Source organism: Triticum aestivum, chromosome 6B (assembly GCF_018294505.1).
Source record: "Triticum aestivum cultivar Chinese Spring chromosome 6B, IWGSC CS RefSeq v2.1, whole genome shotgun sequence".
NCBI classification, from domain to species: domain Eukaryota; kingdom Viridiplantae; phylum Streptophyta; class Magnoliopsida; order Poales; family Poaceae; genus Triticum; species Triticum aestivum.
Window position 1 is genome coordinate 86,285,570 of NC_057810.1, and position 22,263 is coordinate 86,307,832.

The window sequence follows — 22,263 nt, forward strand, 5'->3', positions numbered from 1 at the left end:
CAGGTGATGAACATGAACCTAGTGATAATGTTAATGATAATGTTCATGTTGATGCTCAACCTAGCAAAAATAATGAAGTAGAGATTAAACCTGCTGTTGACCTTGATAACCCACAATCAAAGAATCAACGTTATGATAACAGAGATTTTTTGCTAGGAAGCACGATAGAGAAAGAGAACCATGGGTTCAGAAACCCATGCCCTTTCCTCCTAATCCATCCAAGACAAAGGATGATGAGGATTTCGAGCACTTTGCTGAAATGATTATACCAATCTTCTTACGTATGTGCTTAACTGATATGCTTAAAGTAAATCCTTATGCTAAATATATGAAGGATATCATTACAAATAAAAGAAAGATACCAGAAGCTGAAATTTCCACCATGCTTGCTAATTACACTTTTAAGGGTGGAATACCAAAGAAACTTGGAGACCCCGGGGTATCAACCATACCATGCTCCATTAAAAGAAACTATGTTAATACTGCTTTATGTGATCTTCGAGCCGATGTTAGTGTTATGCCTCTCTCTTTATATCATATACTTGAATTGAATAAGTTGACACCTACTGAAATATCTTTGCAAATGGCTGATAAATCAACTGCTATACCTGTCGGTATTTGTGAGGATGTGCCTCTTGTGGTTGCAAATGTCACTATCTTAACGGACTTTGTTATTCTTGATATTCCCGAGAACGATAGTATGTCGATTATCCTTGGTAGACCCTTTTTGAATACTAGGGGGGCTGTTATTGATTGCAACAAAGGCAATGTCATTTTTCATGTTAATGGTAATGAGCATACGGTACACTTTCCGAGGAAACAATCTCAATTTCATAGCATCAATTCTATTGGAAAAGTTCGAACTATCATATTGGAGGTTTTGAATTTCCTCTCCCTACTGTCAAGAAAAAGTATGATATTCTTATTGTTGGGGATGTTCATATCCCTGTTGAGGTAAGTTAGTGTTATTCGAAATTTCTCCAGTTCCGTGTTATTCGGAATGAGTTTGTTAACAAGACTTGATCAACCTTGTTAGTGGATTCATTTTGATGATCATGAGATGGATGAAACTAGAAGGCACAACCTTCTGTACCCTCTTTTTACTTTCTGTTATTTAGAATAAATAAAGCAAAAATAGTATTATCTGTCTGTTTTCTGAATTATCTGTGCAATAAAAAATATCCCGAAAATAAAAGTGCTGCAAATGCCCTGCAAATTTAGTATGATTTTTTGTGGAATATTTGAGGATTTTAGGCAGTGAAATCACTGCAGGTGGGGCAAGCACCTGGCCACGAGGGTGGAGGGAGTGCCCACACCCCCTGGGCGCGCCCCCCTATGTCGTGGACCCCTGGTGGCCCCCTCCACTTATGCCAGCACCCACACACTCCATCTTCTTCCCAAAAAAATCCTCATCTAGCTCAAGCACGTGGTCTAGCTCATTTTGCTGCGATTTTCGATCTCCTTGCTCAAAGCTCGATTCACAAAACTGCTTTGGGAGATTGTTGCTTGGTATGTGACTCCTCCATTGGTCCAATTAGTTTTTGTTCTAGTGCTTTATTCATTACAAATTTTTACTGCATAGGTGACCATGTTCTTGAGCTTGCATGTTAAATTTATGTGGTCCCAAGTAATTCTAATGCATGATATAGGCTTTAGGCACTTGTAGGAGTAGTTGCTATCAATCTTGTTTAGTTTTATTCACTTTTATTTTGAAGTTACTAAAGTTTCAGAAATTTTCAGAAAATGTTAACAAGATTTTTGAGGGGCTCTTCTAGCCAAGGCTCCCAGGAAAAGCAAGCTAAAGAGAAGGAAAAGGACAAGTATAATCTTCCTCGCATAGAGGAAGTACGGCCGTGTGAATGGCCATGCGATAATTTCTTGAGAGAAGCTGGAATGTATGAAGATTTTTATTCTTTGATCGAGAATTCAGGCCTCACCGATTTCCTCCACAACCGGATCGATCAGTATCTCTTACTCACCAATACTTTCATGCAAAACTTTTATTATTATCCTAAGAAGTCACCGCCTTCAATATCATTTCATTTATATAATGAATTTAGGGAAATGTCTTTACATAATTTTTGTGCGGCATGTAGGATACCCTTTGAGGGAAAATTAGAGAGACCACATCGTAAAGATGTGGATGGCTTTGTTAACACTATCACTATAGGGGATCCAAAGAAGGGTTCCGATGCGAGAATCTCTAGCATACACTTTCCTGTTTTACGCTACTTTGCCATATTTGCTAGTAGATGCTTGATTGGTCGTGGAAATAGTGGAAACTTCAATGTTCCTGATATTATTATTCTTCACCATGCCTTGTTTGGAGATAATAATTTTAGTATGGGTGCCATTATTGCTAAACGGCTAAGCCTGAATTGTACAAAAGGCCCCATCTTTGGAGGTATCTATATTGCACGTCTTGCTAGACAATTTGAGATACCTATTATGCACCATGAGAAAGAGGAGACAAAATTGCCTCCTTACATTTTTTATTACAAGAGCATGGTAGCACATGAGTTCATTGTTGACAACGAATATAAGATGCTCTTGTATAACCTGAGATTTAATAAGAAACACAATGAAACTATTATTTTGCCTGCACCTCTGTTGTTTGATTTGATTGTAGATAATTTTCTTGTCACGCCGGAAGCAGTGTACGCTTAGCGAGGCCAAGCATCCACTCCAGAACCTGAGCCTGAGCCAGAACCTGCACTGGACCCCTTATCGAGTGAGGGAGTCCTGGATTAGGGGGTGTCCGGATAGCTGAACTATCACCATTGGCCAGACTCCTGGACTATGAAGATACAAGATTGAAGACTTCGTCCCGTGTCCGGATGGGACTTTCCTTGGCGTGGAAGGCAAGCTTGCCGATACGGATACGTAGATCTCCTACCATCGTAACCGACTCTGTGTAACCATAACCCTCTCCGGTGTCTATATAAACCAGAGGGTTTTAGTCCGTAGGACAAAGAACAATCATACCATAGGCTAGCTTCTAGGGTTTAGCCTCTTTGATCTCGTGGTAGATCTACTCTTGTACTACCCATGTCATCAATATTAATCAAGCAGGAGTAGGGTTTTACCTCCATCGAGAGGGCCCGAACCTAGGTAAAAAAATCGTGTCCCTTGTCTCCTGTTACCATCCGCCTAGACGCATAGTTCGGGACCCCCTACCCGAGATCCGCTAGTTTTGACACCGACATTGGTGCTTTCATTGAGAGTTCCTCTCTGTCGTCACCTTTAGGCCCGATGGCTCCTTCGATCATCAACAACGACGTGGTCCAGGGTGAGACTTTTCTCCCCGGACAGATCTTCATATTCGGCGGCTTTGCACTGCGGGCCGATTCACTTGGCCATCTGGAGCAGATCGAAAGCTATGCCCCTGGCCATCAGGTCAGATATGGGAGTTTGAACTACACGGCTGACATCCGCGGAGACTTGATCTTCGACGGATTCGAGCCACAGCCAAGCGCGCCGCACTGTCTCGATGGGTATGATCTAGCTCTGCCGCCGAACAGTGCCTTGGAGGCCGCACCAGCATCCGCTCCGACCCTTAGCTCGAAGCCAACTTTGCTGATTGAGTACGAGTGGCTGGACACCGCCTCGGGGGCTACTATCTCTACAGCGATTGAGCCAAACACCATCCATGTCCTTTGCAAAGCCCGTGACTCCGAGGTGCCGGACTCCTCTCCGGACTCTGAACCTCCCACGCCCCTGCCAATCAAATCCGATTGGGCGCCGGTTATGGAGTTCACTGTCGCAGACATCTTTCAGCACTCCCCCCTTGGCGACATCCTGAATTCACTAAAGTCTCTCTCTTTATCAGGAGAGCCCTAGCCAGACTATGGTCAGGAAGGTTGGGATGCGAACGACAAAGAAATTCAACACCCACCCACCACCCACTTCATAGCCACTGTCGAAAGTTTAAACAACGTGCTAAATTTCGACTCTGAAGGCATCGACGGTATAGACGACGATGTAGGAGACAACCACGAACCAGCACCTATAGGGTACTGGAAAGCCACCCCATCTCACGATCTATACATGGTGGATACACCTAAAGGAAGTGACGACGAGGAACAACGGGACGCTATGAAGGATAAATCCCTCGAAAAGCAATCAAGACGGCAACGAAAGCGCTGCACAAAGTCCTGCCTCGACAAAGACGGCGGCCATACAGACCCAGCCATAGAGCAGGTCGAACCGGTGGACGACGAACATGCCATTGAACAACCGTCCGAACAGGACAACTTGGATAAACAACCCGTCACCGGTGAAGATAACAGTCCGGACGATCTCACACCGGACAAGTTGTTGGAGCAGAAGAACCTCCACAAAAGGCTCGTCGCCACTGCGCGTAGCCTGAAAAAGCAGAAGCGGAAGATCTAAACAGCGGAAGATGCACTCAGAATCAGATGGAGCAAAGTACTCAACACCGCAGACATATACGGCGACAGTCGCCAAACAAAGAGCTACCCGAAGCGCAAACTACTGCCCGAATTCGATGAGGAGGCCTTAGAGCCCCCGCAATCAATCTACAATGAGGCCGCCCGGTCGGATAGACGACCACATAACAAGCATAGAGCGGCAAGCGGCGCCGCACACAAGCCGGCACGCGATCCGCATAAGGATTCACATCAAAATGATGGCCCAGTTAGGTCCATCTACGGGCCAAGAAAGCAAGCTTTTCTAAGCAATGCAACACGCCAAATATCCGGACATCACGACACACCCAAATATAGGGGAGCCGCACACCCCCTATGTTTCACCGACGAGGTGCTGGATCATGAATTCCCAGCAGGATTTAAACCCATAAACACAGAGGCTTACGATGGAACAACAGACCCGGGAGTCTGGATTGAGGATTACATCCTCCACATACACATGGCTAGAGGAGATGATCTCCACGCCATAAAAACTTACCCCTCAAGCTCAAAGGGCCAGCACGACACTGGCTTAAAAGCCTCCCTGAAAATACCATTGGAAGTTGGGAAGAGCTCGAGGAAGCTTTTCGGGCAAATTTTAAAGGGAATTATGTCCGCCCTCCGGATGCAGACGATTTAAGTCACATAACTCAACAACCCGGAGAGTCAGACCGCAAATTCTGGTACAGGTTCCTCACCAAAAAGAACCAAATAGTCGACTGTCTGGACGCCGAAGCCTTAGCAGATTTCAAACACAACGTCCGAGACGAATGGCTCGCCAGGCACCATGGCCAGGAAAAGCCAAGAACAATGGCCGCACTAACAAGCCTCTTGACCCGCTTTTGCGCGGGAGAGGATAGTTGGCTGGCAAGATGTAGTACCAGCGACCCAAGTACATCCGAAGTCAGAGATGGAAACGGGAAACCACGACGCAGCAAGGACCAACGCCAAACAAGGATAGTCAACGCAGCCCGAAGAGCACGGTAGTCAACGCCGGATTCAAAAGCTCTCAGCAGAATCATAAAAAACTGCCCCTCAAGGATAATAGCCACGAGCTATCCAACTTAAACAAAATCTTGGACAAAATATGCCAAATCCACAGTACCCCGGGGAAGCCTACAAACCATACCCACAGAGATTGTTAGGTCTTCAAGCAGTCCGGCAAACTCAATGCCGAACACAAGGGGCTCGACACACCAAGCGCGGACGATGACGAACCCCACAAGCAGAGCACCGGAAAACAAAAGAATTTCCCACAAGAAGTCAAAACAGTAAACTCACTCCAAGTGACAAAAGGGAAAATCAGAGCGGCGCCCATAGAAATATGCGTCGCACGGCCTATCCCAATGGAGTCCCGACAATGGTTGTCAAAACCAATCACCTTTGATCATCAGGATTACTCCGGACGTATCCGGAATGCAGGATGGACTGCCCTGATATTAGATCCTATAATTGACGGACTCCAATTCACAGAAGTCCTAATGGACGGCGGTAGTGATCTAAACCTGCTATATTAGGACACAATCCGCAAAATGGGGATAGACCCAACCAAAATTCGCCACAGCAACACCTCCTTCATGGGGGTAACGCCAGGCCTATATGCCCATTGTATGGGCTCCCTACTACTAGAAGTTGTGTTCGGCTCATCTGACAACTTCCACCGCAAAAAGTTAACCTTCCATATCGCCCCATTTAAAAGTAGCTATCAAGCACTATTGGGACGTGAAGCTTTCGCCCGCTTTAACACAATACCGCATTATGCATCTCTTACACTTAAAATGCCCGGTCCACGCGGCATCATCTCATCAAAGGGAAATACCAAGTGTTACTCGAGCACGGAAGAACGTGAGACTGCCTGGACAGTCACACACTAATCCGGCTCCGCTAAACCAAGCACCTGAACAGGTCATTTGGACCCCAGACATGGCTAGACGAGTCCGGCGTAAACATATAAAGGCCTACTAGCCGCACACCCCCGTATAAGGGGCTGCATGCATGTACAAAAAGAGACAATAAAGCTCAATTTTACTCACTTTTTCGAATCGTACTCCGTTTATTTAATATAAAGTACATTTTTCGCACGATCTTTCTTCAACTAAGTTCTTCTCTTTTACAGATGACCACCATGCTACACCCGTCCAGGATACGGCACAACGGAGACATAGGCGCAGACGTGCAGTAGGGACCCGTTGCAGCGATTCTTTTCAGATTAAGACCCTACGTAAACCTTTTTTACTGTCTCTTGTTGATACACATCCCCCGGTTTCTTGCTATAACCAAGGAGGAGGATGGCGTTTTGGCATCAGCTGCGTCAGAATTTTTTGCGCGTACCTGGACACCAGGGGCTTAGGGCATTGTTCTGCCCGTTTTCATAAAGACCGAATACCGTAGGGAGTGTTCGCCGTCTCGAGTTAGGCCTTATATGCATGAGCTCCGAATCATGTCTTTGGTCAAATGTTGGGTTTGCCCGGCTCCTGTGTTTTGCTGCCTTACGTTCCGTTCTATCGGCTAACGCGGCACTAGGAGAACTACTGCGATTGTGCCCCGGTTCGGCCTGGTGAGCACCTCAGTAGAGAAAGCCGAAAACTGACTGTCATGATATAGCGTGAGACTGGTCAACCACTCGATGACCCACCGGAATGTTTAGAATTCCTCCGCATTAATGAAGGACCGTTTCCCGGTCAGGCACATACGAGCCCCGAATTCGGGAGAGCGTGGTGCCCCTAGGGGCTATATAGTAGCCCCACCATCGAACTCCTATGGCTAAGTGAAAGTGATAAAGCATTATAGTCCGGTTGCCTAGTTTGCTACGCTATCACCTCCTTTACAGGACCAAGACGTTGGATTAAGTGTGAAAATGCGCCTTTTTTGCAAACACCCCCGCACTATGTGCATGGGGGTTGAAGCCGAAGACTGCCATCTTTCAGGTTGTATACACATATACATTAATGGCCGCACAGGAGGTACTTTAATACTTGAACGCACAAGTATAAAAAGCCCTTATATTATACTGAAACATTGTTTCACAAATCATACATGTCATTAGAACATAATATCCTTTGAGCATTGCGTCTCTATTAAACGAGCGCCCTGCAGGACTTCCTCAAAATAGTGCTCGACAGGTACTCGGCTTCTGTCCGAATCCTGGGATGCAACGTTGGTGGCCTTCATCTCCGCCCAGTATGTCTTGACACGGGCAAGAGCCATCCGCGCACCCTCTATGCATGCTGACCGCTTCATTGCACCAATATGCGGCACCGCACCAAGGAACTGCTGCACCAAGCCAAAATAACTCTTCGGCTCGGGCCTGTTCGGCCACAAATGAGTCACGACATCCTTCATGGCAAGTCCGGACAACCTATTCAGCTCAGCCCATTCAGCCAAACGATCGGTCAATGGAAGCGGACGCTCTGGACTATGGAACTGCGACAAAAAAAGCTCTTCCATTCCATGATCCTTTTTGCCTCGGAAGTGTTCGGCCGCGTCTGCGGCACTTGCCGCCAAGTCCAGATAAGCATCCTCCGCACCCCACAGCTGGCCCAACTGAGCATACTTGGGATCCGTGAATTTCCTCCGCAGCAGAAAAGGCTTTCAAACCGCAATATCTTCGGCCTGACGTAGCTCCTCTTTCATAGCTCTCATCGCAGAGCGAGCATCTTTGGCCTCAGTAGCGGCCTTTTTCAGGTCCTCTTGTTCCGCTCGACCTTCTTTTTCAAGAAGCTCGGAACGGTCGGTAGCATTCTTCAACTTTACGGCCATCTCGACCATTTCTTTCTTCGGTAGTGAGCAGCCTATTCGGCTCTCAGCTCTTCGGCCGCTTTTAAGGCAGCCGCATCACTTTTTCGGGCTTGCTCCTTGGCTCGGGCGAGTTCCGCCCGAAGGTTCTCCATGGCAGCAGCATCATCTGCGTCAAGCATACATGTTGTAAGGCAAATACATTATGCTACCTTACCGGGTGAACGCGGAGAAGCTGCATACCTTGTGACTCGTCAAGCCGCTTATTGACAAGCGCGATGTCAGAATCCGCCACGTCAAGTTGCCGCTTTAGTTCGGCAAATTCATCAGTCCGGCTTGCCACCGGACGCTTCGCCACCTACATAGGAAGAGCGCATATTATACCTGGGATTATGATCCTTTGTGCACTATCATTTTTGACAACGCACCGAGTCTCAGGGGCTACTATCTATACAGGGCACATTCTATATGCAAAACTATCAGAAGGTACATCATTATGCGTACCTCAAAACCCGTCAGTAAACTTATGACGGCTTCATGCAATCCGCTTTCAGCGGATGAAAACCTTTCAATCACCGTACCCATTAGCGCACGGTGATCTTCTGAGATAGATGCTCGCCCGAGCAGATCTTTCAGCTCCTCCGACCGTACACCAGTCGGTGCCGGACTCGTCCGATGGCCTTTTTTGAAGGCCGAACACGGAGGGCTTTGAGGGGATATACGACTGTCTTTGGGCCCCGCCGGATTCGGAGAAACCCTCCGTGACGACACCTCAGGGTCATCCTCCTCGCATGCTGGTACGGCAGGCGGAGGCGTTTCGCTCTCCATCATCTCCGGATCAAGATCCCTTGAAGACAAGCTCTGCTGAGAAGGGCTGAGATCCGAACTACAAGGAAAAATTTCAGTTATCTTCAGAAATAAAACAGGGATGTCTCTCATTTTAAGAAAACACCCCTCTTTACTTACGGCTCGCTGGAGGGCTGATCTCCTTGGGGAAGTAGTGCGGCCGGGGCGTCTCCCGGCGCAGGACCCTCTGGCGAAGATTTCTTCCCCCGCTTCGAGGCCTTGGTCTCTGGATCTTCAGATGCGGTCCTCTTCTCCCCTTGGAGGGAGGGATTCTCGATCCCTCCTTTCTTGATAAACTCCTTCGTGGAGGCAGTAGCTCCCTTGTTCCCCCCTTCGCCTTCTTCAAAAGGCGCGGCCTCTAGCATCCTGGTTAACACAGGATCCGGCGTGGTCTTAGGGAGAGGGTGCCGGACACCGTATCATATTTGCTTTTGCTATCCACTCCTCACTACTAGGAAAAGGCCTACTAATGGCGCATCGGTTTTGCCTACTAATGGCGCATTACCAGTGCGCCATTAGTACCCCCCACTAGTATTTTTTACTAATGGCGCACCACTGGTGCGCCATTAGTATCTGGTATACTAATGGCGCACCAAGCAGTGCGCCATTAGTATGTAACACCATGCGCCATTAGTGTGCCTCCCAGGGGGCCATACGTAAGCATGTGCTTTGTCACACTAATGGCGCATTCTGTGTTGATGCGCCATTAGTATCCTTTGGCATACTAATGGCGCACCTGGTGGTGATGCACCATTAGTATGAATATTTGTTTTTTTTACTTTTCTGATTTTTTGCACATGTTACAAAATATATTATTGGAAAGAATATAGACAGCAGCACACAACAACATCAAATTCATCGTATACAATAGAATATTAGTCTCTGAATACAATTCATCATATTAGTCTTCGAATTCAAAAGACCGAACAAAGATAAAATATTACAAGTCTCAAGATCGCGAGTATCGAGTTTGTCTTCACATTACAAGTTGATGTCGATCATCTAAACTACCATCACATAGAAGAGAGCTGTGGTCATCACGATGAGCATCATCGCGATCAAACTGGTCTTCATCCGGTTGCTCCAACGCTCCCTCCTCTGTCCCGCTAGATAGCGGGCGTATCTAGATTCGACCTCTGCCCTAGTGGTGTACCCTTTGTAACTGTTACCGCTAAAACGGTGAACCTGTCTCCGACACTCCTCCCAGTCGTCGCAGACTCCGGGAACCTTACCCTTGTACACGACATACGACGGCATCTCTATGCACAAGCCAAACAACAGACAATACATAAGCAATATGTAAGTATGTCAACAAAAGGATCGGAAGAGAAAAGCAAGACATTAATAGCATGATTCATGGTCCTACTAATAAATAGCATCGATTACATCTAAGTTGAACGACTGTCCAAACCAAAGAGACATACGAATTCATTAAAGTTTAATTACAACATGAGCCGATCAATGTTTCAGAACTACACATCACTACTTTCGACTCGACTCATCGGACAGGAGTGTGGATGAAGCCGCCGTCTGTCGTGATGGTCATGAAATCGCGTTCGTTGTCACCCTGCATTTGTAGCATTCCATCTATCTCATTGTTGGACGGTTGATATCTGAGGAAGAACTTCCCCGAGGTATGAAGGACATCTTGATGGATGATGTCCGCAAACTCTGACTAGATGCGAAAGAATTCTTTTCTAAGGTCCGCGTCCTGGATTGCCGACAAGTTCGCGGCCCAATCTTTGAGATTATCTGGTAGCAGAAGGTGATGATGGTCCCTTACGATCGCCCGCATGTGATGGAGGGTGTAGTAGGCATCCTTATGACCGCCAGGCGGCTGCTTGACGCAGCAGAACTTCGTATTGTGTGAGAACATGTGCTTGCCATACTTACGAACTGCCCTGGTGAAGGTGCCTCCAGATTTGGCGTAGCCGGGGAGAACATCATCAAGAACTTTCTTGACATTTGTGTAGTCTATCTTGGAGTTAAGGCTCGGGTCGAAATATGTGGCCATGGAATATTTTGGGCTTAAGAGGATGAGTGTGTAATGTGTGTCACTGCATAGAACATGGAATGTTAGAAAAAAAAGAACGATCGAAATCTAAGAAATCATATGTTAGTGGGCGGTTAAGGGATGACTTACTCGGGAAAGTAAGCCACAAGGAAGTTATCCTTATCTGGGTTTTCCAGAATGACGCCTTCGAGGTGTGAACTCGCAACTTGGCGGTCCCCAGCGTTGCTCAAGTGCTTGGCACGCATGTAGAAGGGGTCAACTATCACGATGTCCGGGGTCTTGTCTCTAATGATCCGCATCTCCATACTCAGCGAAAACAGCCAAACGAAGGTGTAGTGCAACGGATGAAGGTTAAACATAGCAAAGATGTCATCAAACCGCAGGACGATTGTACCCCCAATGTCTCCATCCACAAAGCCCTTGCCCTCTGGCACCTTGGCCACGAAAATCGGGTATGCCACATCATTCTCTCTGAGACGCCGCTTCTCCAAAGAAAGAACACTATCGTGCAGACTCCGCATAGCACGGGTTGCAGCATTGAGCATATTTGGCTATATCATCGCCCTACCCGCCACACGCACCCTCCTCGAGATAACCTTAGGTGAAGGTGGCCCGTCTTGAGCACGGATGTCACATCCCTAGTCTGGTATGACCTAGGCTAGCTAGCTATGTGTGCATCATATTTAAATTTCATTTAAATTTGAAATGAGGATTGGTGGAACCCTCAGAATCATTTTTGAAAATGACCCAAATAAAAATTTCTCCAAAAAGGGTCCAAGAAAATGCTCATGTTGCCCTCTGAAAATATTGGACAGAGATAAAAATCAAAACAATATTTTTAGGAGCTCATGGACATTTATTTTGGCCATTTGGATTAATTCGATAAATATTTGCATTGGAAATATATTTCTATATATATGAAATATTGTCCCAAAATTATGCCAATTAAAAAAAGAGCTCTGGAATAATATATCCAGCTCCTGCAAAATTGGCATAATAAAATTAAATGATTTAATATATTTATTAAATCAAAACAAATGTCAGAAAAAAATAGAAAACAAAAATAAAAAGAAGGAGGGGTTACCTGTGGCCTCCCCTGTGCGGCCCAGCCGCAGCAGGCCGGCCCAGCCGGGAGGTGGCCCAGCCCACCTGGCCCCCTCCCCTGTCGTCTTCCTTCCCGACAGGGGAACGGCGCGTGCCGACGCGCGCGCACCGCCGCGCCTCCACCTCCTGCTTCCCTCCACCTCCTGCTTCTTCCTCGTCGCCTGGAACACCCCGGACGTCGCCACGCAGCTGCCGCACCGCTCTCACTCTCCCTCGCCTTCCCCCTCTTCCCTGCTCTCTCCCCCTCACTCCCACCGAACGCGACCGCCGCCACCGACAAGAACCACCACGGCCACCGGCCTCCCCTCGCCTCCCCGTCGTGCCCAGGAGCTCCGCCTCGTCGTCAGCTACCTCCTCGCCGAGCCACACAAGCCGGGGTGCCCCGAGGAGCCGCCATCGTCGTCATCTCCGTCGTCGGCCGCCCGAGATCGTCGGCGTCCGTCCGTCGTCTCCGACTCGTCCCCGAGCAAGCTGACCAGCCCATCGACCTCCCCGTGAGCTTCTGCTTCGAACCCCTCTCCTCCCCTTCGCGATTACGCCGTCTAGGCCTTAGCTCCGCCATGGCCGAAGCTCGCCTCCGCTCGAACTCGTCGCCGACGAGGCTCCGGTGGCCAATCGGCCCCGTGCATATGCCCGTTGGCTTTGTGGGAGCCCGCAGAACGCGTAGTTGCTACCCGTTGTTCCTCCCGTGCCCGGTGGCGTCGTTTCCATCGGCGCCCGAGCTCCGGCGACCGCCAAAGTCGTCGCCGGCGACGTCTCCGGCTACCCCGAGCTCAACCATCACCACCAAGAGCTGCGGCTCGTTCCCAGGAGCTCGTAGATGCTCTCTGCCTCTCGTTTGGTGGCCGAAACGTGCAAACGCACTTCCTCCGCCGTCTCGGGCCTCGCCGGCGGCTAAACGCCGGCGAGTTGACCGGGTTTGACCCCCCAGGGTCGCTGGCTAGTGGGGCCAGGCCCTGCTAATTCTAATTAAAAAAAATAATAATAATAAACTAAACCTAACTAGCCCCTGACACTGACAGTGGGCCCGAACCCCCCCTAATCATTTAATTAAATTTAAATAACCCTGTTAACCCCCTGTCACTGACGTGTGGGTCCCACACGTCAGGTTTGACCCTGGACAGCCGCGTTGACCCGCTGACGTCATGCTGACGTCATGCTGGCGCAGTATATAATTTCTGGATTTAATTAAATCAGGAAAATCCAGAAAATAATTTAAACTTCAAAAATTCATAACAATTCAACCGTAGCTCAGATTTAAATAATTTATATATGAAAAATTATCAGAAAAATGCAATCTTTCCATCTGTACTAGTTTCATGCATGAAAAACCAACTCATACATGCTGAATATGGGAAAACACATTATGGCATATATAAGAGACCTAATTTAGAAATGCATTTGAACCTTTGGTTCAAATGGACTTCAAACCAATTGAACACTAGTTGCATTAGCTCAACAGCATCACATCTACATGCCATGTTCATGCATCATATTGTTGCATATGATTGTGTTTTGATTGCCGGCACCGTTCCTTCTCGATAGGTCCTGCTCCGGAGACGTTCCAGAGTACCTGTCTGTGAAGCAGTGCCTCCCTTGTTGATTTACCAGGCAAGCAAACCCCCTTGTTCATTTCGATAAAACCCTACTCTCTCGCTCCTGCTCTCAGTTATTGCATTAGGACAACAACGATTCATCTGCTACTTTGTGCTGCGGTAGTTGAACCATTCCTCTGCATGACCTGTCATTGCCACAGTAAATAGTTGAAACCCACTAGCATGTGTAGGAGTTGATTGAAGCCACTGATGTGTTCCTACCATGCCATGCCTGCTATTGCTTAGAGTGTGTCAGGTCTGGTTCATTGGGAATGAATTGGAGTGTCACGATATGTTCTATTGCTGAGAGTGAAGTGTGTGAACACGATTTGGTAAAGGTAGCGGTGAGAGGCCATGTAGGAGTACATGGTGGGTTGTTTCACTGGAACCGTCCTTAAGCACTGAGTTCTGTGTATGTTGTCCAATGACTCGATACTACCACACATTGGGTTCCGGTAACTCGACCCCTCTCGACTTATTAACCAACTTGATCTCTGTCCAGGAGTCGCAACTAGTTTCTGGTGTTTGTAGGTAGTGCTATTTTTCTACCAAGTGGCACCCGGCAGGGTGGGCTTGGGACAGACTAGGCACACGTGGCACGGTGTACCGAGTGGCACCCGGTTGGTGGGCTCGGGAACCCTGCTCACATCGTTTGGGGCCGTGAGCGACACCCCGGCCGGATCTCCTTGCGGATGGAACCCGAATAGGCGATAAACCTGGACTAGAGTCTTGTGTGGTTAGTCAGGTCGTGGCCGACACCCTCGCCAGGCTTCCGCTTGAAGGTTGCCGAGATACATGACGTGTACATGGCGGTAAGTGGCGAGAGCGTGTGTGAAGAAGTACACCCCTGCAGGGTTAACATGATCTATTCGAATAGCCGGGTCCGCGGTTATGGACTTCTTGGATGCTTACATGGTACATAGACAACTTGAAGTTGATACTCTAAAATGCTCAAGACAAGTGTGAGTGCTATGGATGGCCTTCTCGTAGGGAGACGGGAATGAATCCATAGTAGGGTATTGTGTGGTGATTAGTGGACTCGTGTTCGTTGTTTCACCTCCAGAGTTTCTGGTAGTCGTAGAACAGGATAGCCACAGAGTCAAAGCTGGCTTGCTGCAACTAAACCCCACATTACCCTCTTGATACAGTGCATGTATGATAGGATCTGATGTAAGTCTTGCTGAGTACCTTTGTACTCATGTTGCTTTATTTATGTTTTTGCAGCGGAGACTTCGGTCTTACTAGTGTTCTCGTGGACTTCGACTAGTAGCTAGTACCTCAGCTACGATCTTGATCGGATGTTGTAGATAGTCAGGCTCTTCAGCCTTTTTCATTTATAGATGTCTGTACCCAGACATGTAATGCTTCCGCTTGTTGCTTGTATGCTCTGTATGACGGGTCTTGTGACCCCTGTTTGCAATAAATGCTATGATGGCTCTTCTGAGCCTTTATCTATATAATTGTTGAGTTATGCTGTGATGCCATGTTGTACAGCACATACCTGCATGTTATGCGTACGTGTAATGTGTAGTGCTATGTGTGGGATCTGACTATCTAGTTGTTTATCCTTAGTAGCCTCTCTTACCGGGAAATGTCTCCTAGTGTTACCGCCGAGCCATGGTAGCTTGCTACTGCTCTGGAACACTTAGGCTGGCCGGCATGTGTCCTTCTTCGTTCCTGTGTCTGTCCCTTCGGGGAAATGTCACGCTTTGAGTACCGGAGTCCTGTTAGCCCGCTACAGCCCGGTTTACCGGAGTCCTGCTAGCCCAGTGCTACAGCCCGGACCCACTTGCTGATGACCGACACGTTCGAAGCTGGGTCATGGATGCCTGTCCCTGTAAGTCTGTGCCACTTTGGGTTTACGACTAGTCATGTCAGCCCGGGCTCCTTATCATATGGATGCTAGCGACACTATCATATACGTGAGCCAAAAGGCGCAAACGGTCCCGGGAAAAGGTAAGACGACACCCGTGGGGATACCGTGCGTGAGGCCGCAAAGTGATATGAGGTGTTACATGCTAGATCGATGTGGCATCGAGTCGGGGTCCTGACAGCAGTTGGTATCAGAGCTTGACTGTCTGTAGGTTTACCAAGCCAAACTGGTCGAAGTTGAGTCTAGAAATTCTTTAGTTATATAAGGGAATTGATTGTGGGATGGAACGTAAGGCTCTTTTTACTCCTTTACCTCATGGCCCTCTGATCTGAGTCATCCTATCTTTCCTACGGGGTTAAGGAACTAGGCTTCTCTTCCGTCTATCAGGATCACGTGTTACTACTCCGTAGTCCCATAGGATTTGTTGATCAGAGTCATACCCAGTTTTCGAGTATTTCCGGTGTAGTCTGTTTAGTACTATCTCAGAACCTTGAGTGATGATGATAAGTATGTTACCACCCTATGTTTAGTAGGATGTCTCATTCTGAGCATTTTACTGCCGTTATGCTGCCGGATTTTCTCTAAGAGTTCGAGAGATACTAATTCCTTGTCCTACATTCTACAGTCGATAGTTGATGCTGATTCCGTCCTTGGTTTCGTTTTACCAGGATGTCATCAAGTTCTGTTGTTCGTAGCCAGAACCATGGAGATGGTAGGGATGAGGATCCTCCTGACCAGCCTTCGTTGCCAGAATTCATGCTAGAGATGGAGAGGAACAAGCGTGAGTCTAACCGCTTGTTGGCACGTATTGAGGAGAATACCGCACATCAGCTCAAGGGATCAGTGACCATTCATGACTTTATCCGCTTGCACCCACCTACCTTTCATCATTCCATCGAGCCACTCGATGCAGATGACTGGCTCCGTAGCATCACCCATAAGCTGCGTTCCGCGAACGTAGCTGAAGATGACAAGGTCACTTATGCCACATATCACCTAGAAGGTCCTGCTAGTCTTTGGTGGCAGAACTATGAGGCTATGCTTCCAGTTGGCCAGATTCCTACCTGGAAGGATTTCACTGAGGCTTTTCGCGAGCATCACATTCCCCAGGCCCTTATTGATCGCAAGAGAGAAGAGTTCTGTAGTTTCACCCAGAGTAAGATGGCTGTTGATGCTTATAGCAGAGAGTTTGAGAACCTTGCCCGCTATGCCACAGAAGAAGTGTCCACGGACGCCAAGAAGCAAGCTAGGTTCCGGAAGGGTCTCAACCCCAAGTTGCGTCGTGATCTCCACCTGCATCATTGTGATACATTCCAAGCCCTTGTGAACAAGGCCATCAATGCAGAGACAGCTCAACTCACTTACGAGGAGTCTCGTAAGCACAACCGTGATTTGGGATCTTCCTCCGGTTCTAGTTCCCAGAAACGCCGGATTTGGGTTCCAAACTCCGCTATTCCTTCCGAATATGCACCGAGGCCAGCCTATGTGGTGCCTTCTCCAGCTCAGTCGTATGTTCCACCCGGGCCTACTGGTAGACCGTTTGTCAGTGCGGGTCCCCGTCCAACCTCAGGGACTTGCTTCACATGCGGGAAGCCAGGACACTATGCACGTGATTGCTCTCAGACTAGTTATGCTCCACCCCCGCCCGAGAAGACTGTTGGCTGTACTAAGCCATCACGCAAGATGATCAGTGTCAAGTCAGCCCCCACTGAACGTGGACGTGTGCATCACGTCTCAGCTAAAGACGCTCACGATGATCCAGATGTCGTTCTTGGAACACTCCTTGTCAATTGTCACCCAGCATCAGTTCTATTTGATACTGGAGCATCTCACTCCTTCATTTCTGAAGGTTATGCTCGTTTGCACGACATATCATTTTGTGATATGCCAACTCCGCTAGTCATCCAAACTCCTGGATCCAAATGGCAAACCTCTAGTGTAAGCCATGGTAACGAAATCCTTGTTGACAGACTTGTATTCCTTGCATCACTTGTAGCCCTCAAGTCTTCAGATATTAACATCATCTTGGGTATGGACTGGATGACAGCTCATCATGCCAAGATTGATTGTTACACAAGATCTGTTCAGCTTACACACCCATCTGGCAAGATAGTCACCGTCTCCACTAGACTTGCAAAGCGTCAGCTCTATTCTCTTAATGCCAGCCCTCTTCCAGACCTTGAAGATATCCCGGTAGTCCGTGACTTTCCGGATGTCTTTCCAGAGGAACTACCAGGTGTTCCACCTGACAGAGATGTAGAGTTCGTCATAGATCTTATCCCAGGAACAGCTCCAATCTCCCGGAGACCCTACAAGATGGCACCCCTAGAACTAGCCGAGCTTAAGAAACAACTCGATGAGTCCTTGCAAAAGGGTTTCATCCGTCCTAGTTCTTCTCCTTGGGCTTGCCCCGTCCTTTTCGTCAAGAAGAAGGATGGTACGGACCGGATGGTTGTAGATTATCGTCCCGTTAATTTGGTCACGATAAAGAACAAGTATCCGCTTCCCAGGATCAACGACCTGTATGATCAGCTCGCTGGATCCTCAGTATTTTCCAAGATGGATTTAAGGTTAGGCTACCATCAAATCAAGATCAGAAATGGGGACATTCCCAAGACAGCTTTTGTCACCCGTTATGGTCAGTACGAGTACACCGTCATGTCCTTTGGCCTAACCAACGCCCCAGCCACATTCTCCCGTTTGATGAACTCGATCTTCATGGAGTACTTAGATAAGTTCGTCGTGGTTTACCTCGATGATATTCTTATTTACTCGAAGAACGAGGAAGAGCATGCCGAACATCTTAGGCTTGTGTTAGAAAAACTCAGAGAGCACCGCCTTTATGCCAAGTTCTCCAAGTGTGAATTTTGGTTGCCAGAAGTGACCTACCTAGGCCACGTAATCTCTGGTAAGGGCATTGCTGTCAATCCCGAGAGAGTTCAAGCCGTTCTCGATTGGACTCCACCTGAAACAGTCAAACAAGTTAGGAGTTTCCTTGGTCTAGCCAGCTATTGTCGCCGCTTTGTTGAAAACTTCTCCAAAGTAGCCAAACCCCTCACGGAACTTCTCAAGAAAGATAAAAAGTTTGAGTGGTCCCCACAGTGTGAGTACAGTTTTCAGGAACTGAAAAGACGCTTGACTTCTGCTCCCATACTTGTGCCACCGGATTTCACTAAAGACTTTATTATCTACTGCGACGCCTCACGACAGGGACTAGGTTGCATTCTTATGCAGGATCGTCATGTGATTGCCTATGCATCTCGACAGTTGCATCCACATGAGGAGAATTATCCTACACATGATCTAGAGCTTGCAGCCGTAGTCTATGCACTCAAGACCTGGCGACATTACCTCCTTGGTAAACGTTGCGAGATCTACACCGATCACCAGAGTCTCAAGTATATCTTCACCCAACCGGATCTGAACCTTAGGCAAAGACGTTGGTTGGAGTTAATCACAGATTATGATCTAGGGATTACCTACACTCCAGGCAAAGCCAATGTCATGGCTGATGCTCTAAGCCGTAAATCCTATTGCAACAATCTCATGTTGCAGCAAGGCCAACCACTTCTCCATGAGGAATTCTGTAAGCTTAATCTTTACATAGCTCCTCGCGGATTTCTTTCTACCTTGGTGGCGAAACCTACCCTTGAGGATCAGATCATCGAAGCCCAGAAACATGATACGGGGATTACCAGGATCAAGAGGAACATTAAGAAGGGAGTTGGTGGATGTTTCTCTATGGATGATCGCGGTGTTGTTTTCTTTGAGAATCGCTTGGTGGTTCCCAAGAAGCAACATCTTCGGCAGTTGATTCTTAAGGAGGCGCATGAATCTCCTCTCACGATTCATCCCGGTAGTACTAAGATGTATCAGGACCTACGCCAGAGGTTCTGGTGGACTAGGATGAAAAGAGAAATCGCTGAGTTCATTGCTAAATGTGACGTTTGTCGTCGCGTTAAGGCAGAGCATCAAAGACCTGCTGGCACCCTTCAGCCTTTAGCTATTCCTGAATGGAAATGGGATAAAGTTGGTATGGACTTCATCACCGGCTTTCCCGGGACCAAAAGAGGGAATAACGCTATCTTCGTGGTCGTTGATCGTCTTTCCAAAGTGGCTCACTTTCTCCCTGTTCGAGAGAGTATCACTGCTAGTCAGCTTGCTGACCTATATATTTCTCGAATAGTGTCACTTCATGGTGTTCCACTAGAGATCAATTCAGACCGTGGCAGTCTTTTCACTTCTCATTTTTGGGAGAGCTTCCAAACTGCCATGGGAACCCATCTTTCCTTCAGCACCGCTTTCCACCCTCAGTCGAGTGGTCAGGTGGAACGGGTCAATCAAATTCTCGAAGACATGCTCAGAGCTTGCGTTATCTCATTCGGTATGGATTGGGAGAAATGTCTTCCTTTCGCCGAGTTTGCTTATAACAATAGCTACCAATCCAGCCTCAAGCAAGCTCCTTTTGAGGTTCTCTATGGACGAAGATGTCGAACACCTTTGAACTGGTCAGAAACCGGTGAAAGACAATTCTTTGGACCGGACATGATCCAGGAGGCAGAAGAGCAAGTTCGCATCATTCGTGAGAATTTGAAAACAGCCCAGTCTCGTCAGAAAAGTCAGTACGATCGTCATCATAAGGTTATGACTTATGAAATTGGCGACCAAGCTTACCTTCGGGTTACTCCCTTAAAGGGTACCCATCGTTTCGGTATCAAGGGCAAGTTGGCTCCTCGTTACATTGGTCCCTTTCGCATTCTCGCTAAACGAGGAGAGGTTGCCTACCAATTGGAACTACCCCCACATCTTTCTCGAGTTCATGATGTCTTCCACGTCTCTCAACTCAGGCGTTGCTTCTCGGATCCTATCCGCGGAGTGGACCACGAAACGCTTGATCTCCAAGATAACCTCACATACCGAGAGTACCCGGTTCGCATTCTTGATCAAGCAGAGCGTGTTACTCGACGTCAGAACATCAAGTTTCTCAAAATTCAGTGGTCTCATCATTCCGAGAGAGAAGCTACCTGGGAGCGAGAAGATCGTCTTCGACTGGAGTACCCCGCTTTCTTTCCGTCGACCCCTGAATCTCGGGACGAGATTCTTTCAAGTGGGGGCGAGTTGTCACATCCCTAGTCTGGTATGACCTAGGCTAGCTAGCTATGTGTGCATCATATTTAAATTTCATTTAAATTTGAAATGAGGATTGGTGGAACCCTCAGAATCATTTTTGAAAATGACCCAAATAAAAATTTCTCCAAAAAGGGTCCAAGAAAATGCTCATGTTGCCCTCTGAAAATATTGGACAGAGATAAAAATCAAAACAATATTTTTAGGAGCTCATGGACATTTATTTTGGCCATTTGGATTAATTCGATAAATATTTGCATTGGAAATATATTTCTATATATATGAAATATTGTCCCAAAATTATGCCAATTAAAAAAAGAGCTCTGGAATAATATATCCAGCTCCTGCAAAATTGGCATAATAAAATTAAATGATTTAATATATTTATTAAATCAAAACAAATGTCAGAAAAAAATAGAAAACAAAAATAAAAAGAAGGAGGGGTTACCTGTGGCCTCCCCTGTGCGGCCCAGCCGCAGCAGGCCGGCCCAGCCGGGAGGTGGCCCAGCCCACCTGGCCCCCTCCCCTGTCGTCTTCCTTCCCGACAGGGGAACGGCGCGTGCCGACGCGCGCGCACCGCCGCGCCTCCACCTCCTGCTTCCCTCCACCTCCTGCTTCTTCCTCGTCGCCTGGAACACCCCGGACGTCGCCACGCAGCTGCCGCACCGCTCTCACTCTCCCTCGCCTTCCCCCTCTTCCCTGCTCTCTCCCCCTCACTCCCACCGAACGCGACCGCCGCCACCGACAAGAACCACCACGGCCACCGGCCTCCCCTCGCCTCCCCGTCGTGCCCAGGAGCTCCGCCTCGTCGTCAGCTACCTCCTCGCCGAGCCACACAAGCCGGGGTGCCCCGAGGAGCCGCCATCGTCGTCATCTCCGTCGTCGGCCGCCCGAGATCGTCGGCGTCCGTCCGTCGTCTCCGACTCGTCCCCGAGCAAGCTGACCAGCCCATCGACCTCCCCGTGAGCTTCTGCTTCGAACCCCTCTCCTCCCCTTCGCGATTACGCCGTCTAGGCCTTAGCTCCGCCATGGCCGAAGCTCGCCTCCGCTCGAACTCGTCGCCGACGAGGCTCCGGTGGCCAATCGGCCCCGTGCATATGCCCGTTGGCTTTGTGGGAGCCCGCAGAACGCGTAGTTGCTACCCGTTGTTCCTCCCGTGCCCGGTGGCGTCGTTTCCATCGGCGCCCGAGCTCCGGCGACCGCCAAAGTCGTCGCCGGCGACGTCTCCGGCTACCCCGAGCTCAACCATCACCACCAAGAGCTGCGGCTCGTTCCCAGGAGCTCGTAGATGCTCTCTGCCTCTCGTTTGGTGGCCGAAACGTGCAAACGCACTTCCTCCGCCGTCTCGGGCCTCGCCGGCGGCTAAACGCCGGCGAGTTGACCGGGTTTGACCCCCCAGGGTCGCTGGCTAGTGGGGCCAGGCCCTGCTAATTCTAATTAAAAAATAATAATAATAAACTAAACCTAACTAGCCCCTGACACTGACAGTGGGCCCGAACCCCCCCCCTAATCATTTAATTAAATTTAAATAACCCTGTTAAC